Source organism: Hesperophylax consimilis, chromosome 18 (genome assembly GCF_061612785.1).
Source record: "Hesperophylax consimilis isolate HC1 chromosome 18, BYU_Hcon_1.0, whole genome shotgun sequence".
Taxonomy (NCBI): Eukaryota; Metazoa; Arthropoda; class Insecta; order Trichoptera; family Limnephilidae; genus Hesperophylax; species Hesperophylax consimilis.
The window spans coordinates 14,957,226-14,972,781 of record NC_142853.1 but is presented as its reverse complement, the minus strand read 5'-3'; the positions used below and the strand labels follow the sequence as shown (position 1 = coordinate 14,972,781).

The window sequence follows — 15,556 nt, the reverse complement described above, 5'->3', positions numbered from 1 at the left end:
TTTTTTATGTTGACATAATTTAAAAAAAAACGTTTGTAGTACCTAGGGATCGTAGAAAATGTCAAATACATTTGGATCTTTTAGACTCTCAGGGTAAAAAGCGCATCATAGGTAGACATTTTTTTTCGATTTCTTTCAAGAAAACACAATTTACGATTTTCAATCGACGCTTTTATGGTATAAAATGTCAACCTAAATAATAATCTCCTTACGCTCCCTTTAATAAATTATCGAAAAGTGGGTAGGAGCTTTAGAGAAAAATATTAAAGGTGGGCACCATAGACGTACAAATCAGTGACGTCAATGGAGAGCACCTACCATAGGTACTAAAGGCACATTCAACAATGTGGCCATGCCCTAATGTTTTTGTTTTTGTAAAATGTTTTTAAAAATATTTTGTCACTGGAGACCAAAGATTATCTAGGTACCTAACTACAACTATATAAATATTTATATCCTTGCGTTCTCCATTGTGGTCAGTTATCATTGCCTACTGACGCATAATCATTACAAAATATAAACAGATGTTCTGAAGCTTTTTTAAAGAGAGAGTATTTTTTTATCACAGAAAAAAATAAAGTAATTATCTCGAATATTTAAAAAATATTTGTTTTCAATAGGAAGTTGAAGAATAAATAAAAAAATAATAATGTCGAATTGAATCGCATGTCTAAATTTAAACGAAATTGGTGAACGTCACTACGCATTGGCACATTTTGAGCATTTGCGGGGTAAGAGGGGATTGCGGGCGGGTGTTAGAAATTAGTTATAAAACCTTTTTGGATAGGTACTATCGTTGTACACACATACATTCAAACTGGTCGTCTTTAAAATGAGTTGCCTGTACCTACCATAATATTTTGAAAAACTGTAATGTAATGTAAAATACAATTTTCTTACCTATGACCCCAGGGCCGGCCTTCCGTGGGCGCAACTGGAGCAGTCCGCTCCGTTATAACTCGTTAAAGGCGGCAAGACGCTGATAATAAATACTTAACACCTAAACAATACGTTGTCCTTGAAATTAATTTTCACGAAAAACGGCGCTACATAAAAATACAAATCATCCGAAAATTATTGATTACAGTGGTCACCTACCTAGGCTTCTAGTGTTTTGACAAGCGGCCGCGTTAGTCCAGGGCCGGCCCTGTATGACCCTATGTACGATTACTCCTTCAGTCTTCGAAACACTGCATGTATCTGCATATCGATTTGAAAGAATACCTACTGTCTACTTTAGCCGCTATTTTACATAAGCATGTCGACCAGATAAGCCAAGGAAATTTATCATCTGTTCAAAAAGGAATTTGTTTTACGAATTTCACCTAAAGTAAGATAAAATTGATCTTATTTCGAGCACATACACAACGCCACAACACACTTCTGTGTGTAGGTATCTGTCTCTTCATTTTCGTTCAAATTTCATGATTATTATGATTATCGTCTAAATTTCCAAATAACATTCCAGAACAGTTCGGAAAGGTTCCCCGCACTAATATCCCTAATGGAATGTCATCAAGATTCAACGTATTGGAGTTGGAGCTAATATGCGGAGATTTAATCCGGTCGGTGGATTGATTTTGCTCAATTAAATAGTTGAGGTTTGAAATATGAGTTTATGTCAGTCGTATGTAGGTATTAAGGAGATCGAATTAATGGGATAGATTTTTGTATTTGGTAATAGCGGGTTCAGACGTTTCAATTTTAGTTGATCAACTCGACACTTCAGCAGTGTGAACCTATTTTCAACAAAGTTGTTAAAGTTTTTAAATTATAAATCCATTTGTTCTATAATCAATTTTGATTTTTTTAGTTTATCTACTAAAATTGAAAATTTTGAACCCGGTATATGCCGGACATACTATTTGAAGGGAATTTCATATTTAATCGATTAAATGAAACCAATACATTCCAGGTTAATCGTTTCTTATAAAAAAAATTATTACGAGACATCGTAAATCGGATAATATGAATTACATAATTGCACCTATTTTACATATTTGAATGGATATACTAATACAATCTTTCGGAGAAACATGTTCGTTTCCTTCAAAATGTGGCTCGGCCACTAAATTATGAAAACCGAATCCCAAAAGGAAATACTATTTAGCAATCGATCAACCTTCCCTCCATCCGTACCATTAGGTACTGGGTACCTACCGTTTCCAAAAGTTTATTTCTGTAAGCATATAATAATAATAGCAATACACACCTGCATGACGACTGTAATTGGGCAAATGGAAAACCATTCAATTAAGGTATTCTCTAAAAAAATTATAAAAGAATCTATAAATCTGAGGTAAGTATGCCCGCTGATAATAATCAAATAATTGGAAATTCAGCTGTGAAGCATAGCAATGAAAATGGGAAAATCCATATAGTTGTAATAAAATCTATATTAGTCATTATGTTTTCATATGTATTTGGCAGTATTACCTATTGCATACTATGGCACTGATATCGCCTTCAATCCGATTCCGATGTATTATTCTTACCATTGTCCACCGGTTTAGAACGAAGGTCGTATCGATAAATTAAGGAGTTCGTATCGTTTGGATAAAACAAATTTGTCTTATTCCGTTACTACATGACATGCACATTTAATTGGTTAATTTATTACATATTTATAATATTAAATGTATATCGGTTTAGAAACCCTGATAAAACAACATGACTTCCTGTTAATGATAATAGAACTCCAGATAAAAGTGCTAAATGCAATGATTTAATTAAAGTTAACCTAATTAGTCGCACATTTCATTTCTGCAGTTGTGATTATTTTATACAAGAAGGTATGTAGGCTTTGTGGAAACTATTTACGATTAGTTTTGTTAATTCTTATGGTTATATTAATTTGTTGCAGTGCGAACGACATGTTTGTGCACTCATTGTACGCGTATAATATTATTTAGTTCTAAGACCAACAATATCTTATACATTTCTTTGCATGCTTAAGTGTTTTCATGTTTTAAACCAAAATGTAGTGATCTAATGAGTGTTGTTTTATGATTTACAGGTGTATGTTGTTTAAAAAGTACAAGATGGGGATACCTTTGGTTGACCAGTTCTTTTGCGGATCTTCTCTGAGAACTGGGGCGGTTGTTGCATGTGGCTTTGAAGTTGTGAGTACCTACTTATGTAATCAAAATTCGGTTGTGGCTCTGTCTGTAACTCCGCGCTCCGGTTCAATGAACCCACAATAATTTATTTCTCTATGCATTCAGTATTTTTTATATTTATAAGGCCTTTGTTATTTTTGTATTCCAGATATCAGCTGCAATTGTGCTAACCATTTCCACCTCATCTATAACATTTCACAAGAGGTACACGTCAGATGAAATTGGATTCCTGGCAATTTATACGATGTTTGCAATTGTTCATATAGGTTTTAGCATGGTGTTGGCTATTGGAATAAGACTGGTAAGATTTTTTTGTAGTGTTAGTATTATAGCGTTTTAGAGATACTCGTAAATCAAAGAAGTGTTTTGTGAATGTGTCCGTGGATCCAATATAAGTTATTTTTCTGTTATTTTTGCTGAAATGTACCTTGAGCACATAAACAATTTCATTGGCCTGTCTGCAGGGCCGGCCCCGAGCCAGAAGGCGCGAGTCAAATTTTGACGCCCCTTGTCAAAACCACAAGGAGAAAAATCAGTATTGCTGAGTTATGAAAATCTCTGATTTTTTGTAGCCCGGTTAAAAACGGGATTGCAGGACCTTTCCTGATAGAGTTTTAGTAAATTCCTAATCTATCGGAACACGTGTTCATGTTCCTGCATTTGCCTTGATAATTTATAGTGATGAATTCGAAAATTTGTACAGAATGAGTACTATTACGATTGGATAGTTACGATATTACTCATTCCGGACAAATGATAAATTAAAAAAAAAACGGAAATATTTAAAGAAATATATTATTTTAGATTACATTTGTCTGTCATAAAGCCATAACATATAATATTATGGAGGAATATATATATTTCCTACAAGCATAATATCATTTAGTTACTAAAATATATATCAAAAACAAAATCACTATAGGCAATTCCAGAAAACTATCTATTTTATAACACCACTGAAGTACCAACTTCACTCAATGTAGCCCGTCCTCCCACGGGTCGGTAAGCAATCGACACAATTAAACCGATTGCTGCAGAACATATGCATTCCCTATAGTAAGGTAAACTGGAACCCACATTACAACATTCATGTACAAGCTATTGAAAGTACACAAAATAAATTCTTACGTTTTAAAAAGGGTATTACAAAAATTTTGTTGAACTTCAACACTCTGTTATATGAATATGCTTAAATTCTCGGACAAATTGATTTCCACTGACTTGGTACTTCTATTTCTATATAATAATAACGATATCAACTAATTTGGTATAATTTTGCAAGTATTTTAATCTTACTTTTAATATTTTTATTTTCTTTAAAATATCTTTTTATCAATAACTTTTATCTTTATTTTCTTTTTTTATGGTTTCTATAATAATATACATTTTTTTAAATTCTAATTTTTATCATAACAATTTCCTTTTCCCTTATGTTTTATTATTTGTTCTACAAAATATTATTTTGTTATTCTTACATAACTCATGTACGACTACCATAATACGGGCATGAGCCTAGTATGGTAGTTGAGAAAATCACCAAAATTGTAATCTTTCAAAATTTATATAAAAAAAGTTCTAAACAATGCATTCGATAGGTCAGTATTGCTTGTATTAATAAGCTTACGGATTTCATTGAAATATTATATTATTCCACCACATAATACTAGAAGTCGGTATTTATTTCAGTGAGAAATTCAAGAACTAACTACCATATGTATCCTCACTGCCCAGAATTCTAATGGAGCGAAATAATTATACCGATACAGTAGACATCTTTAATGTATCACTTAACAAATACACAAGATTGTTACTGAGGCTGTTTAGTTATGTTTAATAAATATATATTTTTTACTGTTCGTATGTAAAAGCCCGTTAAAAAGATAAATGGTTATTTTTTTCTTTTACAGGAAAATACTCGAGTTCTTGACGTCTATGTTTGGTTTGGACTAGTCGGATATCCTTTTTATGTTTTTCTTGTACTTTCTCAGGTTGTTATGTTAATCATGAGCCAAAGAATTATAGCAGGATTGATCACATTTTGCGCTTCAGCTACTTATCTAGGTTGGTATAAATTTAATGTTTTGTTCACTTGCGCAGTGGAAATGCTTGATTTTTGATTAAGAATAAAATATACACTAGAAAAGTCCATATAAACAATGTCGGTAAAAAAAAAAATTTATTGACTGTCACTTTTTTTCAGCTTTACATGCATTCTCTATTGTTGTGGTAAATAGTTACCTACTGGACTTGAAATGGCAATTTATCGAACCAATGACGTGATTTAATGAAGAAAACGAAAGGAAAATAATATTCTGTCAACAAATCGATGACAGCTCATGGATAAAAGTAAAATCAATGACCCTTCAAAATCAATATTTAATTTACTTTTAAAAAATAAAATCGAATTATTTTATCTGCTTTAAAGGCGTTGTTTTTTTTTATTTAAAAACTTCTTACTCTCCTTAAATAATCTAAAGAAAACTAGGTCTGATTGCCTTTTGTATATTCAACAAGGTATCACCGTGCGATGGTAATACATAAAAAAAACTGAACCGCACTTCTAATAATAGAAGAAAAACTCAACGTCATCCTCATATCTGCCTCTGGTCTGTCCGCACACTCTCCGTTCCAATTTCTTTCTTTCTTTTTATTTAATTCAATATTCAGGAAATTAAAATTTAAAAATCTTAAATTCAGGCGAACGGTAGCTGACATGACATTTAAAAATAATACTCAACGAAAAAGACTGCCCAGAAAATCTATCTCAAATAAATTTTAACACCCCATCTAAAAGAACTCTCCACACCAACCTTTTTTACACAACTAGTAATAATACAAACGCTACAGCCAATTCCCCCATTTCTCGCATCCTTCAAACATTCAACTCAATTCAAACAAGCACAAATACCGATATATTTTTTGATTCTCTCCCTCTATTTAAGAAAAACTTTTTTAGCACACTGAATTCGCACACATAACACACACACGCAAACACTCTCACACACCTCTCTCCTTCCCCAGAACACTAACCAACTTAACCTTAACCGTAAAATGTATAATATAACCAGAGATGTGCAAAATGGGTACACAAAACCATTTGAAATGCAAAATGGAAATGGGTCAAAACTTTTCCAATTGAAAATGCAAAATGGTTTTTAGAAAAGCATTTCAAATGCAAAATGCAAAATACCTATATTTTCAAAATGCATTGAAAATGAAAAATGGTTTCTCAGGTCAAACAATTAAAATAATTATAGAATTTTTAAACAATTTTGTCATTTAATAATGGATATCAATGTAGAACAAACATATTACATGATAGTAAATCCAAAAACACCACGACTTCAGATTATGAAACCACAAAACATTTGCGCGGGACTAATGTTGCCAACGTAAAAACATAGAAACTGCTATCTAACATTTAATATTACAGCGTCATGGCCATGTTCAGTATTTGAATCAGTATTTTTTGTAATGGTATCACTCAAGTGCCAGGGCTCCTACCAGGGAGCAACTTGACAAATGTAAATTATCTCTGATAGTGAGGTTGAGGACCGACTGATATTTTTGGGGCTTATGAAAAAAAGATGAGTGGAGATAGTAGGAAGAATGTTGCAAAAAAGCATTTAAAATGGAAAATGCATTTAGAAAAGCATTTAAAATACAAAATGGAAAATACCCATTTTGCATTTTGCATTTCCATTTGAAATGGATTTATTTGAAATAAAGCACATCTCTGAATATAACACATATATGTATATACGTCAGCGACATGTCATTGGTATCAATTATTTTACTAACTTGTATAACTCGTTTGTTTCTGCAATAAAATAAATGTACGTAGATACCCTTAAAAACGTACTCTTCAATTTAAAAAAATCATCGTAATAAAACACTGAATTCGTAGAACTTCTATATTTATTGATATGTCTACAAACGAACTATAAATAATTGTATTAGGTACGTAACTGCATGGATAAAGGTTCATATCAAAATGCCAATCAAAACAAAAACATGAAATTGGCAAACAAAATAATAAATTATGTCAGATGAAAATCTTCCTTGTCAAAGAAATGCATAGATTCTTCACCTTACGAAGGCCATTGTAATACGTAATTTATTATTATTATTTATTTATTAATATTACATAATAATTACAACGAAGTCTGCCATATCGGCAGTTTAAAGGGCTAATTTATATTTTAAATTAAGGATCTATACTCGTAAATATCATTTTTATGTTGAATATCAATCAGAAAAATGTACAAAGTACAGGGATTTCAGAGAGAAAAATAGATCGACACAAAAAATCTTTTTCACTTCTTCCGATTTTTTTTTATTGATTTTGGTAAACTTTAGGAACATTTTATTCTAAGGTTCTTAGACCGTATTTATTTAGAAATCTTCGAAAAACAAGTCCATCGTTTGCAGTTAGTCTTGTAGTATTAACATGTTTCTTGTTACATTCAATTGAGATAATACGAGTACTTGTGCAGACTTTAAGCTATAATACATATACAACAAGAAAATAAATTTACAGAATTGTTTGACAATGATTTAGGTACATCATATCTTAATTTGTATTCAGCTTTAAGAGCAAGTTGACTCTGAAATATTGTACATTTTGAACTAAATTAAGATTTGTTTTGTTAAATGTCCCCATGCAGTCATGTCATATCTTAAAAGGGATTCCGCCAAAGACGGTGAAATAAAAAAATCCCCTCTCTATTGTTCTAAGTCGGCTGCTAAGTTTTCGTACATGAATATCCCATTTGAAACAGATAATAAACGTATTTTGTAACAAGTTTACTTTCCTGACACGAGAATGACTATATTACAGAATTGTGGATGCAATTAAAACTACGAGAAATATTTTTAGGATTTATGGTGATGTTGGCATGAAGAGATCTTGGATTTAGTTTATATGCATCGAATTTCCAACATTTCTATAGGCTTTAATTGAATTGTCACTATGTAGGTATATAGCTCTATTTATAACTCTATATGCCCTTTCAATTTCTCCGCTCTCTTCCTAAAGTCCCTGCTGGAGTTTTAAAATATTGTGTATTTCATGTTTCTTCGTGTTTCAAGGACTGAGAATAATTTCCACCTGCTTCATAATGACCCTTATGACGTATGTTTCTACGACCGTTCATTATCCAACTGTCATAAGCTGGGTCCAGACATGTTCTTTTGTCCGTACCGTACCTCCGTTTCGTACCAGCGTCGCGATCCAAAAACTCTGGACGCATCATCTTTTGTCCGTACCGTACCTCCGTTTCGTATCCGCGTCGCGATCAAGAGCCCGTATCTCCGTAACGTCGCTCCGATCATCGCGTGTTCATTTCCTCCCACCATGTCGTCGACTGTGGAAGTGTTTGAGAATTTTACGATTGCTTGCGCGTCCTTCATTGTTATTCACAATAATATAACGAAAAAAAAACAAAAAAGGCGACGTTGGTGGGAGTTAGAATTGTTCAAAAACAGAGAAAGATGTAAGACGCCGCGAACACGTCCAGACTGGCGCAGACCCGTACCGTATCGCCTTTGAACGGGTCGAAAAACCGACTCGCGATGGATCGGAGCGTACCTCTATCCGTATCGAGACGCCGTACCACCGTACCGTACCGAACGGGCGTCCAAACTAGCGTTCTTGATCGCGACGCTGATACGAAACGGAGGTACGGTACGGACAAAAGAACATGTCTGGACCCAGCTATAGATATACCACTCAATGCCAACTGTAAAAATAAGAATAATAAATGAATTCCCATTGAACTAATGGACGGGTATACCGTATACCTAACTGAGTTCTGCAATTTGCATCCCACAATAGAATTATTTATGAATGCAATTTTTCCAATATATTGATTCAAATGTATAACATTAAGACAGTGTAGGATAAAATATACTTTTTCAAATATGATGAATACAATGTAGTGGAATTGATAAAATAATAATAAATAATTTTATTTTTTAAATAATATCGTACTTACATAGGTACTTTTTAAAATGTGTTTTCAAAAAAAAAAATTAAATCAATTTTGTTACAATGTACATAGTAATCATTAATGTATTATATTTAGATGAGACATGAAGAGAAGAAAAATGTTCCGCTTTTTGACCTCCAACTGATCTCCAACTCTCCCAACGCTCTAACTAAAACTGCCGATTCCGGTCTACGCGCACCGCTTATCGTATTCCAACAGTGGAACAAGTTTCGACGAGATATGTATGTATTGCATATCATCCTTGAATTAGATCAACTAGAAAATTAGCCTGCCTAAAAATTTGACAGTTTGAAAGCTCTCTTTCTCCCACGTAGGAGCATAAATATACCACTCACGCAGCATAGAAAATCAAGTACTTTCCTCTAATAAAATCATAGACAATATGTGTAATATTGCTGATATCTGGGCTTCGACCTAGTCGTCCAAATTTACAGACTTGCTCCAGCGTAAAATCCGGGAATGTAACCACGTGACCATTTCTTTTGACACCAGGAGGGTTCGAGATTGCTTTGAATAATCTACTTCGAAGTAAGGCAACGGTTGCATTGTGGAACTTTTCCGCACAGGGTCGGAATGTTCATAAAAACCGCCTTCAAATCGGGTTGAGTAGCGACGCTAAAATAAGTGAGGTGGGTAAATTATGACACATTTGTAAAAGTGTCTTTCTAAATAGTGTAACGAAATATTCAGTTTTGGAAATAAAGCTAAAGTTTTGTTCACCCGATTTCAGGTTTGCAGTTCTTTTTATTGTAAAAAGGACTAGTAATTCGTAAGCAGATTTTATTCGCAGACTGTGATATTATAATGCGAGTTGCTTATTTACTGTCAGATTAATTTATCGACAAATTACAGAAAGAATAAAGGTCAGGCCGCGCCCCCTCCACGCTCCTAGCGACTTTGTTCCCCTATCTCCGTTGTTTTTGAATTGGTTTATTACAAATCCCTTTTGGCCAATGCTGTTGAGTTGTATGGAACATTGTGGAAAAAGAACAAAAATAATGATGTCGGTTTGTTTTATGTCCTTAATTTGTTCTACATTCACATCAATGGAAAATAGTGTGGCGTTTTCTGGATATAATACAAAATATCGAAATAAAATCAAAACGGCGTACGCGCTACACATGTCATGTAATCAATCGCATAAGTAAACATGTCCACATGTAATGCTCGTTTTCCGCAACTGGTTAAAATGGTTTAGAGAGCAAACGTAGGTATATTCTAGTGGCAAAATATATTTTGCAACTCTATCTTGACTAAATTTTTACACGATTGTCTTGCCGGTGTCAAAAGTATTCCGCCATCTTGATAATATAACACATAGGTAGGTTCCCTTTACAAAACCTCCAGGATGAAGGAGTGTCACCGCATCCTCAGGCGAGAGAAACAGCAGGAGAACGGCCGGAGAAAACCTGTATCAAAATTAATTTTGCTCTGAGATTGAAATCGAACCTGCAACCTGATTCACAGCCAATTTGCACAAAACATTTTTTCAATCTTTGGACTTCTTCGACAGATGATAGGTAACCTGTTACTTATCTTTTCTTTAATGATGTATGGAGAAGTATCGAGGAATAACCCGATATTTTGTACACTTTATCTTAATTACGCCTAGTGATTATTCTAATGTGAGCAGTGATTATTTTGTATAATTACTAAAAGGTACCTTCATAATTCGTTTTATTTAAAATATTTCTTCAAACCATCTTCAGTAACCTTGTGCCCACTGCGCTCATCCGATCTCTGGACAGTTATTTTTGTAACAGCTATACAAAATGAATAATTTTTTCGTGAGTATAAAATATACATATAACATTTTAATTACCTAAGCAATACATGCATTGAAATATTAATGCGTTCTTTTCCTTACAGATTTTACTTCTGTTTTCGTTTATTGCCAATGCAATGTTCGATCAAGATATCCAACAATCTCAACAAGATGGTGAATTCTCATCTACGAAAATTGATACAGGACCATTTAAATATCAGCAATTTTCTTCCAATTTTAACACGGCTAAAAAAGATTCTTCAAGCACTTATCAGACCTATACCGTGAAGCCAAAACCGTTAGTTGAGTTTGCCAACTCTGAGCAGAGGATATCCGACAAGCCCAAATCTTTTAGTTCCATGTACGATGATATGATGTGGGTTTACCCCGACAACCCATTTATCAAACAAACGTCAAAGATTGAGCATCGCGATATCACACAAACTTCTACTACTCCGAACTCAGATTCAAACCCTAAGCCGCTAAGTGAGCAAATCAATAACCCTCAGTCAAATGTTAGTGAAAAAACAGCTGTGAAACCCAAACCACTCAATGAGCTAATTCACGATATGCAATCAATTGTTACTAAGCAACAAGATGCTAAAATCAAACTACCCATAGATCTCTTTGACTCCTCAAAACAGATTTTTAGTAAACCCTTTATAAAACCTAGTATACCAGATACTGAAGTACTGAATGCCTCACAAGCAATCGCTTCTGAAAACCCAGCTGTCGGATCTAAACCACTCGGGTTGATTTCAAGCAAACCTGTCATTTTAGCAAATAGATTCACTCAGTCTTCTAACATCCTAGAACCAATTGATAACGAGTCCGCCGTTGTGAATTCCAAACCAATTTCCGAGTTTTTCAGTAATCAACAACCGAGTTTCAGTAATCCTTTTGATTTGTCACAGAATCCCGCTGTTGAAAATGTCAATACTTCGAAATCAATAGATTCCGTTCAACCAATTGTAAAAAATTTGCAACCCACTGAATCAGAGAAATCCGCTCATGAACCTGTCAATAGTCCACAAACAATTACCGTTGATAAACCCATAGGTGCACCTGAGAAACCTGTAAATCAATTACTCGCAGTTGCACTACCAAATGTTCCATTGAATTTACCCATTGAAGCTGAACCGCTTCGTGGTCTACTTTATGATCTGAATTCACTTGGTCTTCTAGAAAAACCCATCACCAGCATACAATTAGATGAACCACTACTTTTATCAAGCCCTTCGAGTTTGTCGAGTGGAATTGAGGCTGTTGTCCAACAGGCACAAAATCAGGTAAATATATCAAATTTCCTCTCCATTGGGAGAGATTTAGAACAATAAAGCTCAATTTCGCGTCTAAGCAACGAGTTAACAAATATGAAAAGAAGTTGACATGTTGATGTAAAGTGTCAATTATTTTAATAAAATATGTAAAACGTATGCTTTTAATTCCAACGACATCCAAAATCGAATTCACCACAATATAGATAATAATAATAATTCTGATGTCTAGGTAGTTTTTATAGCGCTCTCCTTGCGGAGTAAGCTATTTGTAAAAAAGCTTGAAGTACTCTAAACCTACGTTATAATACCTTTCGAAATACACTAGCTATTTAAGGCCGAGTGTAGTTTTTTATTAATTTAAAATAATGATTATATTATTAAGCAAATCGATTATGATAGTGTTTTCAACAAGTAAATTTTTTTTTATATATTTTTTATATTAACATAGGCTTAGTAATTATTAAAATCAAATCGAAAATATGACCTTTTTCAGACCGTAATACGTGCGTTTTAAAAAATACTATTAAAGGCTGAATATCGTCAAAAAATACCTGAAGGGGTTTTCTTTAAATGTACAAATGTAAATGTTCAAAAATGCAAGACGCCGATGGTTCGTCCAAGTATGCACAACAATTTAAAAAGTGTATTATATGTAATCCAGGAAAGGACCAACCTTTTGTGTTTATATTTTAAATATATATCTTAATTTTGTTATTATTTTTTATTGAACGTCCATAACACAAACATAATACATTATCATACAATAATTGAGTAACATAGGTGTATGTGTTTACACAAAAGAAATACATATTATTATGTGTAAGTTTTTCATGTTCATATTTTCTTAGCATAATATGATTTTCTTTCGTTGTTGTCGTAGTTGTGAATTAGTTTGGAATTCTGTTGAGTGCTTTAATCCAGAATTTTAAAGTTTTTTCCAAACTTTAGAGACTGCTACATCGAAAGTCAATGTGTTAGTGTTTTTAACTATATAGTCTATAGATGTATCTTTGAATATTTTATTTAACTCTTGTTGATATTTTCAGATTCCCTCTTTCAGTCTCGTATACCCAGACCCTGACTTAGAGCTATCCCGAAGAATTTCTTTAGCCGCGTCCCTAAGAAGGCCGATCCTCCAGAAACCTTTTCTTCCAGTTAGCTACGACTTCAGGCTTTCCCCAGTAACAGTTCCAGTGATTAACCCGCCTATTAATCCTTGGAATCTACTGGTTCCAACTGAAGGTTATCAGGATAATTGGTATCCCCAGTATCCAACAGTATACCCTGTGAGCAATATTGAGCCATTTGGAAAATATGGACTTTCTGGACAAGGACAGGTTAATTTTGCCAACGGGGTAAGTTGAGTTGATAATTTTTTTTAAATTTTTTACTCATAATTGAGTGAGTGGAGCAAAATACCGAGCAATTGTGTATCAATTAAATCTACATAATATTACAAAATATAATATATATCTAATTAGAGCAATATGCACACGTTTGCTAAAAATAGAACTTAATAAAATTATTATTATAATAACGGAAATGATATACTGCTTGTTGGTTGACTTGACGTAAATATGATAAATTATTGCAAAACAATATCAGATTATAGTCTGGACTCAAACCATTCGATATATTTTTAATGAGATATAAATTTCATTTATTGGCAATAGAGGTCAGCACTGTCTGCATAATTTATATCATTAGAATATATAATGGAACTCCATCTAAACAAGGATGTTTATATTTTATATAGGTGATAATTGCAAAATTCTTCCATTTCTTTTATAATCAACCCAAGCGAAAACACCATAGTCCACGTCTTAAAATAATTTTAAAACCTTAAAAATAAACTCTACAGTTTTTACTAAATTTGAGCTTTATCCTAAGATAAGCATAAGAGGCCAAATTTAAATAGGTATTAATAAAATAAATAAAAACTTACCTACTGCAAATGGCAGGCAAGCATATGCTTAAATTCTGCTACAAAGGAATTAATATTTACAATAATGGTAACATATTTAAAAAATTATACGTCTCGCAGCTTTGGGTCAATGGTAGATTCTGGTTCCAATAATTTTCTTTGTTTTTCTTTTAAATCATTTGTAAGTCATTATTATTGTTGTTCCAGTAATTATTAGTATTTTGAAATCTTTTTTAGTTCCAGGATAACCCCGTCAGCATATCTCTGCAACCTCTTCAATCTGGAAATTATCTAAACAGGAAACTGACCCACCAACAACTTCAAGAACTGTTCAACAGTTTGTTGCTCAACAATTACGGGAAACCTTTCAACACGTATAATTTATTGAAGCAAAATAACTGATTGTGTTTATGCATTTACAAACAAGTAAAAATAAATTGCATTAAACTAATAATTTCGATTTTACACTTCAGTATTTACAATTTATAGACACTGATTTACTTTTTTTTATTTTATTTTATTTTTTTTTTTTTTTTTATTCTTACATATTATTAATAAATATGTACCTAACAATTTAATAAAACAATAATAATAAATTTCTGAAACCAATGTCGCCCCTGACTTATCCTCACTTGCCTGAGATGAGATCTCTGAGTGGATTTATTTATTTTATAATCGACGGATTTGGTGGCTGTGGCGTGGCCGTGACACTGCCAACTTTGTCTCAATAAAAATACCAAAATTTCATAGCATAAAATACAAATAAAACCTTCACGTAACACACAAAACCAATATAAACACACATCACTCACAAACACACAAGATTATTTTCAATGTACTATTTTTTTAAATTTTAAATATATTATTATGTATTTTTAATTTTAAATGTATATTTTTTCTCATTAAATGTATTATGTAGTTTATATTTCATATTATAAAATGAAGGCCTCAGCACGGGCAAGCCACCCAGTGAGGCCTACATTACTGGAAAACCTGAATTGTAAAAAGTATTGTACCTAATAAATAATAATAATAATAAATACAACAAAAAATATTTTTCAGATTGGTTTTTTAGATAAGAATAAAAAAAAGTTAAGAGATGAGAACATTTATAAGAAAATATAGGTAAAAAAAACCAAAAAGCTATGTTTCCGCCCGGGATCGAACCGGGGGCCTTCCGCGTGTTAGGCGGATGTGATAACCACTACACCACGGAAACCATGCGGGATAATGGATAAATTTATGTATAAGAAGCAATTTTACAATTTATATTGTAAAAATACACAACTTGAAATTATTCCTCAAAGTTTTGGCAAACAGCGTTCATAATTTGTTGTTCTTTCCGATTCACCGAAAAAATAGTACCAATAGGCCACTTGCATGGATTTCATAACGACTTGGAAAAAATCGTGTGGATAGATCTTTTTACTAAGATTACGAAAATGTTAGTAAAATTT

At 32.8% G+C, this 15,556-nt stretch overlaps 1 long non-coding RNA gene and 1 other non-coding gene across 4 annotated transcripts; one reads left to right on the top strand and one right to left on the bottom strand.

Annotated features, from left to right (window-relative positions):
- Nucleotides 1–2,734: 2,734 nt before the first annotated feature.
- On the top strand, nucleotides 2,735–5,473 carry LOC149415418 (uncharacterized). Of its 3 annotated transcripts, none has more exons than XR_016303787.1 (5): nucleotides 2,735–2,792; nucleotides 3,017–3,122; nucleotides 3,268–3,420; nucleotides 5,108–5,180; nucleotides 5,320–5,473. It is a non-coding gene; the product is annotated as an uncharacterized LOC149415418 (long non-coding RNA). The 3 variants fall into 3 exon arrangements; XR_016303786.1 differs by having other exon boundaries at nucleotides 5,027–5,180; XR_016303785.1 differs by lacking the exon at nucleotides 2,735–2,792 and adding an exon at nucleotides 2,846–2,890 and having other exon boundaries at nucleotides 3,268–3,323; nucleotides 5,027–5,180.
- A 9,772-nt stretch (nucleotides 5,474–15,245) lies between these two features.
- On the bottom strand, nucleotides 15,246–15,318 carry TRNAV-AAC (transfer RNA valine (anticodon AAC)). The gene has a single exon. It is a non-coding gene; the product is annotated as a tRNA-Val (tRNA).
- Between the last annotated feature and the right edge of the window lie 238 nt (nucleotides 15,319–15,556).